Below are 8,478 nucleotides of genomic sequence, written 5' to 3'. Positions count from 1 at the left end.
ATACGGCCCGCCAAGGGTTTTCATGCGGCCTAGGAACAAGTCATCATTCGCACTGACTCTGTTTATGTTATTCTGTTTATCAAATAAATGTGCTTCTTTTGAAGTTTAAGTTTTAAAATATTGACAACATATTAACAACTGAAAATTAATTATGATGTTATTTAGAAAAACTTTTTGTTTTTGCTATTTCAGATATTAATTATTTTACTTAATGAACTATGCAACCCGCGACAAGGTGTAAATTTGTGTATGCGGCACTTGCACTGGAAAGTTTGCCCACCTCTGAATTCTAGAATGTTCAGGAACAGCTCTACGTTCATACTCCCATTCGCGAAGTTTCATAATACAACTTGAACACTGTACTGGTCTCCTTGTCCTCTGACTAATTATTTGGAAGTAGATCCTTCCAGATATTTAGACTTTTTCCCTGTGGGCGCATGGAATCGCTTTTAAATACACAGTAACCATACAAAGTCACTGGAAATATGCGTCTTCTTCTCAATGAAATTGTTGTGGTATCTAGGCTGGAAAGTCGCGCTCGTTTCTAGTAGACGATCTTTATATGATTTTTACAAGGATCAACTGACCATTTAACGGTTTGGAAAAGTTATAATTTTGTGACGATACGATGTGGTGACGCGAAAATCTTTATCTTGACCTGCGTTTAAGGCTTCTTTTAAAACGTCATTGTTGACCACTTGACTGGAACGATACTTCACTGGCAGTCTTTTTACTTTAAATTTGGTATGAATTTTTTTTTTATATCGAAACGTAGCCGTAATATTTTGGTCCACCAGTCGAAAACGCAAAACAGTATCTTCAGGATGTTCATCGGCCCACGCTCCTAAATGTTCGTCTTCGACGCGTGGGTGACAACCTCTAGTGTGTTCGATGTAAATGCAGCTATCGGCGACGAAGTAATGACTCAGTCTCCTATAGTTTCGAAGTCAATTACATTTTAAATGATCATTGGCTATTACGTAAGCAGTTACCATGACATTACCAAACAATCGGGAGGTGCAAACTTTGCGACTTTTTCGTAATTCATCAAGATTAAATCTTCACGTATGACTTCCACGTGTTTAATGAATTTACCTTTATCTTTGATGAGTTGAAAGTATCGACTTTGAAGAGGAATATTCGCAACTGCAGCAGTAGTTGTTCTGTCAATCCGAGTATAACAAGTATACACAGTCTTCATTTCAGCTATACGTATTGTACATGGGCTCTTCAGAAATGGTGGCCCCGGGTGTCCGAGTGGTCAAATGTGCTCGACTTTATAGATCACTCACATCTCACATCAGTTCGCTTTAGTTCGAGTCTTGGAGTATACTCAAAGTCTTGCCAGCACTGGTCAATGGTTCTTTCTTCTTTCTGGCCCTTCTGGGCTATTTTTCTCCACCACGTATTCCGATCACCATTAATGGCCAGTATTGTGCTCCCCGAATAAAAATATTCAGAAATCCCACAACGTAGGTTCGCTGTATTATGATTGGTATATAGGCAACACACCCTGATTTAATTGTTGTACGAGAGAGGGGAGGGGTGTCCTCGCCCATCGTGTAATCTGTTCTCAAGACAATCCCGAAATTCTGACAGGTATTGAACCATTCGCCATCATTTCAAGTATTCTATGTAATCCAGTGTACACCGTGTGTCATAGCAACGTTTCGAAAGACAAGAATGCACCGAACACGCATTAGTCTATGAACCCATCCCAACGGCCACCCAGGTCTCTTAGAAACGGGATATAGTACTCAATCATTGCCATTAGTGTGTTTCTGTGCGTGCGTGCGTGTATGTGTCAAAACCGACTAAAACTTAAAACTTGTGCGTGATAATAATTTTTTTTTTGGGGGGGGGGGAATGAGGAGGTATTGTGTGTCTATAAACACGTCCACTCTTTGGCGTATGATATTATGTTTGTGTGATCCTAATCTCTTCGTTGTATAGTAGGTACGCGGTTTTGGGCAGCACACATGTCGTGTTGGATAGTATATGCGGGGTGGTGGATATAATTTCGTCTTGCATAGTAGATACCGAACGATGTCACAACTCAGAGCCTGCTGGGTAGTAAATGCGGGGATATTGGATAGTATAAGGTTGGGTATCGGATAAGAGGCGATTAAGTATTAGTCACTACACACGGCGTGTTGGATTGTAGGGGTTGTTTGTAACATTAGATGTCCGTTTGACCCATATCCCCGTTATTTCTCTAATTATATTTTAAAAAATGTCACTCTGGGGCCATGATGTTAAGTCCCGTTAGACCCCCAAGTGCCAAATATTAGGTCTCACGTGATATTTCAGCATAGTGCATAATCAAATATTTCTTGTCGACTTGAAAGGAAATTTGTTTATCGCAAGAGTTGAGGGCGAGTTATTCGTGTTCTAGTAGTCTAGCTCTTAGACATATGAGTTGCAAGAGGATGCACAATTCAAAGTACCTAATTTGTCAACACTCATGCAAAATTGTTGAGACAGTTTTCATTAAATAGTTTTGGATCAGGTTGATTTAAAATTTTCTTGCTAAAGTAGTATTTTTCATACGAATGCTGATTAAATGTGTTTAAAACTAATAATTAAGTTCACGTTTTATAACTTAGGTACTAGGAACATTTATTTTTAATCTTGTCACATGGATGATATTTATGTTGTGATACGGTGATATTTAAGTTCGCGTCCACATACGTTCATTTTTTTTTCTACACCTCCTTGCTAATATTTCATCGTATGGAGAAGTCCATTTATCCAAAATACAATGCTATATAGAAAATTATTTTACTTATTTTCGATAAATTCTACATGTCCATTTATTTCCCTAATGGCCACCACAGAAATAGTACACTACTACTGTTCAAACTTTGATTTTGTTTCTCTTGTTCCGCAGGCATAGTATGTAACACACATGCTAGTCCCAATTAAATAGTCTACATATGTTTTTCATGTAAAAATGCAAACAAACAATTTCAGTTGTAATAAGTATAAAATAGGCTGATAATGGGATGTTAAGGACATATCGGGTGAATACAGAGTATATTTTGAATATTAATTTTTGTTCTTGTTTTAGAGGGAAATAACTGTTAATGGGTACCGTTTGCGCGCTTGGTATGACTAATTGGAGAGCTCTAACCACGTGACTTAGTTTACAGGACGGAAACGAACTGTCGGCGTGAGCGACTGATCCTTTTGTTTCAAGTAGCCCTCATATTCAGTAAAAAAAAATAACTGCTGGAGCTCTGACGTTATTTTGATTATCTGTTCTTGCAGGTAAGGAGAATTAAGGACAGATAATTGATTTTCTAACGATTTTAGCTAGCGGAGCATAGTAATACCCAAAATTCACTTATCCATAAAGGGTTTGCCCCTTTAGGTACCTCAATCGTCTGCGATGTTAATCGTTCACAACTATAGTCTGTTTATCCATTATGATGGTCACCTATCAGAGTTTTTGCGATTTTTATATAGGAATAGAGTGCAAACTTTATTTGACCAGTCGTTTACTTCGTGAAGAGGGTAATATCTTTCCATCCTAACGGATCAATATACGCTCAGTCGTTATTCATAACGTTCTGCGTGGTAATGAGTACAGTACTGTAAGAGATGTAAATATGGTTCGGTGATTTTCAGATTGATATTTAATTGGATGTTTATTTGTCACTACATGGTCTTCAAGATGGCTTCCCCACTATTCTATGATTTCTTAGTACAGTTTGCCAGTAGAGGGCGTCAGAGCCAATCAGATTTCTTGTTGATCACATGTTCTATTTTTAGCAGCATGTAACAAGGTCATGCCAGGCATACTGTGCACATAGGAATGAGTATTGAATTTACAGAAGTTTGGGAGGGCAGTTAAACTCAGGATGCATAGCAGGTATCGCTGCACGTCAGATTCCGACGAGTTGCTTTTCAGTATAATTTTGTTCGATTCGCTCTAAGTTGACAATAATTTATTTATTCAAAAGACTGTTTCTTGAACTGCAGAAAAGGCTCATCTCAATTCGAAAATTTCGTACATTTTCTAAAATCAGTTTGAGAATTTTTTATTCATAAATAATTATCAGTTGCGATACTAATTCGTGCATGAATTTGCGTAAAACGTGAAAAAATAAAGTAATTTTAATCATTTATTGCCTTCCACATGGTCTTACTCTTTTGCATGATGTTTTTTTTCCACTGGTAAGAAATATGGTTGATGCTAATTTGAAAGTGTTAAAATAACGATAAAAGAGAAAATGCTTCATTTCTTCATCGTTTGTTTATTTTTGCCTTAGAAATATCATTTGTAATTTTCATCACTTGCTACAGATATATGGAAATAATTTTGGTGCTAATTACAATTTTCATAGCGGGCTTGGATAACATCACCATGTTTTTGCAGTGGATTGCAAAAGACATGGAGCTATGAGGGGCAGTGTTCCCAAATGGGAGAAAAAATATTGAATTCGAGGCAGAGTTTGCAGATAAGAATTTAATAAATTAGGTATTTGACTCTCTTTGAGTGTTTTCACCTTATAATTTATTTCTATTTTCGAAGATTACTGAAAATTGTATTTTCTCAAAGCATGGCTGTGTCAGGGGGTTTGGGAGTACAAAATTATGTTTTTAGCATGACATGCTATGTTCCAGTTGATTAAAATCAGGTCTCCACTTCATGTAGGATAGTGGTGATCTGATTTTTAATCATGTTGCACTGTGTTATGATAGGTATGTCAACATCTTGAAAATACATTTCAACATTTCGTTAGTGCAGTCAAAATGTACTCTGGCTAAAAAAAAATTGACAAGCCAAACTGGCACCTCACTTAGAATACATGATGGGCCAGATCTGAAATTGTAGGGACACTGGGTGACAGGCTGTCAGATTTTTTGAGCACTGCAAATGGGATAAAACTGGGTGGATCATGACATACAACACTGATAGTTACCTGAAAGAGTAATGTCTCTTTGCTATTTTGGCATAGATATGTTTTTTGTACCAACTTTTGCAGTGATTCAAGAAGTTAAATTTCTGTTTCAAAAACTGTTAGAGACCTAGAAAATTTGTTGAAAAGAAAAACTTATCTGGTGCTGTATTAATCTTGGAGATTGAAGGTATCACAAGAATCTGCCCCATTGTACTTATTCCTATGCAGCCATCAAAGGAAATATATACTGTTTTAATTATGTTATTACAGATGAAATCAGGTGGCTAGTCTCAAGATATTCCCCGGTGTATAGTTTGTTTCTAAAGTCTTTAGTAATTTTTTCACTGTCACTAAGATGAAGTAAACACATTACATCCTATTCATTGTTGTTTCTCTTCCACATAATAGCTTATTTTTTTATAAAACGAACTAACTTTTTTACAAGATCGGTTAAGCATTGCTGTATTTTCTTTTCGTCAGTCGGTCGCATTCGGTATGCGTTTTGCTTCAATATAGGAGACGGAAACCTTAAGTGCGCAGAAATGCCAGACAGCATTATATATTTGTTAGGTGTGTCACAAATGGCAGGTGTTATCATGTTAAAATTTACATTGTTTTAAATTTGTAGACCCATTAAATTCATGTTGGTAATGATTAACCCTTGTGATTTTTTTTCATTCTACTTCTACCACAGTCAGATCTATCAATCTTTCATTCATGTGTTCAATCGACAATGTTTTTTTAAAAGAGAGTCGATCTTTTGTATAAAAAAATCCCTGTCTAATTTGGATCAGGCAATAAAACTAGAATGTATCCAGTTATGAGTGACGTAGTACACAGTGTGTGAAGTGGTACACGTGTTAAGCGAACGGAAACCATGTGGAATAATGTTTTTGATCTCAATTTTCTGTAATTTATCCTGAAATTAATGTTGCTGTATGAGGAAAAAAATAAAGTACACCGTTATGAAGAGATATTTATTAACAGCTAATCTCAGCATGATTATAAATTGAGTATTCAACACTATAACACCCCCCCCCCCTTTTGCCTTTATGTCGATCCCTTTATTTGTTTTGGTTTTTTTTTTTAAGGTCCTTTGATAACTGGTGCCTCACTTATAGTGCGGTTGATTGTTTTGGATCCTGGTGTGCGTGAGTTATCAAGGGAGAGGTGTACTGTATTACAGTGGGATCACACTGTATATCTATAATGTGTGTTAATTTTTATGATTTTATATTTTAAGGGTCATTTAGTGAAATGAAAACATTTTTATGTATATCAACATTAGTGTATTTTTTTCATCGTAATAGTTTATTAGGGTTATATAGTTAATAACATTTGTAATATTAATTTTCTCTATGATTGTAAGTGCATAAATTCATTCATAAAATTCCAAGGTTAAATTGTACTGTTAATCCAGGTAAACATCACATGATCTGATTTCAGGACACAAGGTCTTGAAAAACCAAGATGACCTAATTTCTTATTAGCTAGTGTAAACCAGCTGTCATTGTTTACCAGTCCAAATCATTCTGTAGCAATTATGCGTCTTTCAATTGTATTACACCTTGGTTATCTATATAAAAGATGTTTATTTAAGAAGGCATTTTAGTTGTGTTTAATTGAGAGGATTAATTTTTTAATTCATTTGTTGGAATTATAGAGAGCTTAGGTTCCTTGAAAATTAGCTGCTTGAAATTAAAGTGAATTCATTTATAGACATTTTTGGATGACATGGTTGTGTTCATCAGGACTATTGGTATATCAGTACAATTGTGAACATTATTTGGAATATCACTGGATCTTGATACTTTTGGACTTGATAAAACAGGTCTGTTTAGGAGTTCATTCACCATACTGTAAGATATGTCTACTGTTTCACTTTGTATTTTAGGGGAAAAAATATTTATAAAATTTTACCAAATTTTTCACGCTTTATGTTAGTTTAATTTTGTCCATTGTGGGTTTGTGCTATAAGATCAGTTTGTTTGGTAAACAGGTTATTGTGTCATTTTGACCTTAGGAGTTGTCAAACAAAATTTTGTTGACAAATTTGATGGGATTTGAGTTCAGGACATTAGTTTTTCCCTTGGAAATCTAGATCACCTAGTTTCTGATTGGTTGGCTGTTAAAGGACCTAGCCTTGTTTATGAGGTGGAATATTCTGGAAATGAATAATTTGACCCCCATCCTTGTTCTGGAATTATGTCTTATTTTTCAATATAAGGTAATAGGAGGGATCTTATTCTTTACTTGGGGGACAGGGGCCCAGAGTGTCCAAATGGTCTAAAGTGTATGCCTTTACCGATTAATGCCATCTCACTGATATCTACGTTGGTCTAGTCTCTGGCTCAGCTAATGTGGGTATGTTAGAAAGCTTGCCATTAGCTTCCCTTGGGTGAATGATCCTTGCCAGGTTTTCTTGGGTTCATCCTCCACCAGTTATACTGTCCACCATGTTTTGCCTCTCATGTGTTGAAAAATATCATCAAACCCACAACAATAACAATTACAATCTTAAACATCTGTAATGGAGTCATTTAATTGTGTTAAATTATTACTTTAGAGGATTTATTTATTTTATTATTCAATGGTATTACAATGTGCTCATAATCTTTAAGACTAACAACTTTAAAATACTGTGAATTAATTTAAAGCATTCTTTATCATATTATTGTGACACATCAAGACTGGTAGCATATTAACATTATTCAGGGTCATTGACACATTGGCTCAGTAGATTGGAATTCATTTGGAATACCACTGGAACTCATTTAGAATACTCTGTGCTTTACGACTTGTTTTAAAACTTTCAGGACTGTATGGGATTTAATTCACAATACTGTGAAATTTTCACATTGTATTTTTGGCAGATAAATTATTTGTGGAATTTTACAAAATGTGTTGGTTTTTCACTTTTTCTGTTATTTAGTTTAGGACCATAGAGCCATAACATCATCTTAATAGTTTAATAATTTACAGCTGTAATCCATGAAAGACTGTTAGTAGACTCCGATAGATGTGTTCTTTACCTATTTGGAATTATTGGATATACCTGCATAGCACACGATTCAGTCTACGTGAAAGAGAATCATACATGTTGAGTCTCATTGATTTCATACCAAGTGAGTCACAGTAAGAGTTGTAATCACATTCCAAGAGTGAGAGAGGACATCAGACGCTACTAGACAAATGGCTGAATAAGAAACCGAAGGATGGTTTGCAATAAAAATGATAGCACTATAAATTTTGCAGTAGGGTGTTCGTGGTTGGATGTATAGTATGAAACAGATGAAATAAGATAGGCAAGCATACTCTTATATATAGAATATATGTGTTGTCAGAGTAGAATTTCGGGTGGTGTTCCCAGTAATTTGAGATAGCATCAGAGTTCCTGCATGGTGGAATAACAAGACAACTCCAGAAATGCACGATATCAAATAGAAGTGAACAGTTATCAATGAAATAGAAAAGTAACATATTTTACATTGTATATGTTTTTTTTCTTTCTAAAATTGTGTCATTTTCATGAAAATCAAACAATGGTCTTTAAAGTTATATATTTGGTATC

The 8,478-nt window shown here is 35.3% G+C and overlaps 1 protein-coding gene across 1 annotated transcript in view; it reads left to right on the top strand.

Annotated features, from left to right (window-relative positions):
- The first annotated feature begins 3,159 nt into the window (after positions 1 to 3,159).
- The window catches only part of LOC149804430 (uncharacterized), an 86,258-nt gene continuing 80,939 nt past the window's right edge, over positions 3,160 to 8,478 (top strand). The window contains exon 1 of the mRNA XM_089940251.1: positions 3,160 to 3,270. The gene's annotated coding sequence lies outside the window, so the exon portion shown is untranslated. The remainder of the gene's footprint in view (positions 3,271 to 8,478) is intronic.

The sequence above is a fragment of the Sinohyriopsis cumingii genome, chromosome 2, assembly GCF_028554795.1.
Source record: "Sinohyriopsis cumingii isolate HCF-2022 chromosome 2, ASM2855479v2, whole genome shotgun sequence".
Lineage (NCBI taxonomy): Eukaryota > Metazoa > Mollusca > Bivalvia > Unionida > Unionidae > Sinohyriopsis > Sinohyriopsis cumingii.
Note: the sequence above shows the minus strand (reverse complement) of the source record. Positions and strands in the feature narration are given on the sequence as shown.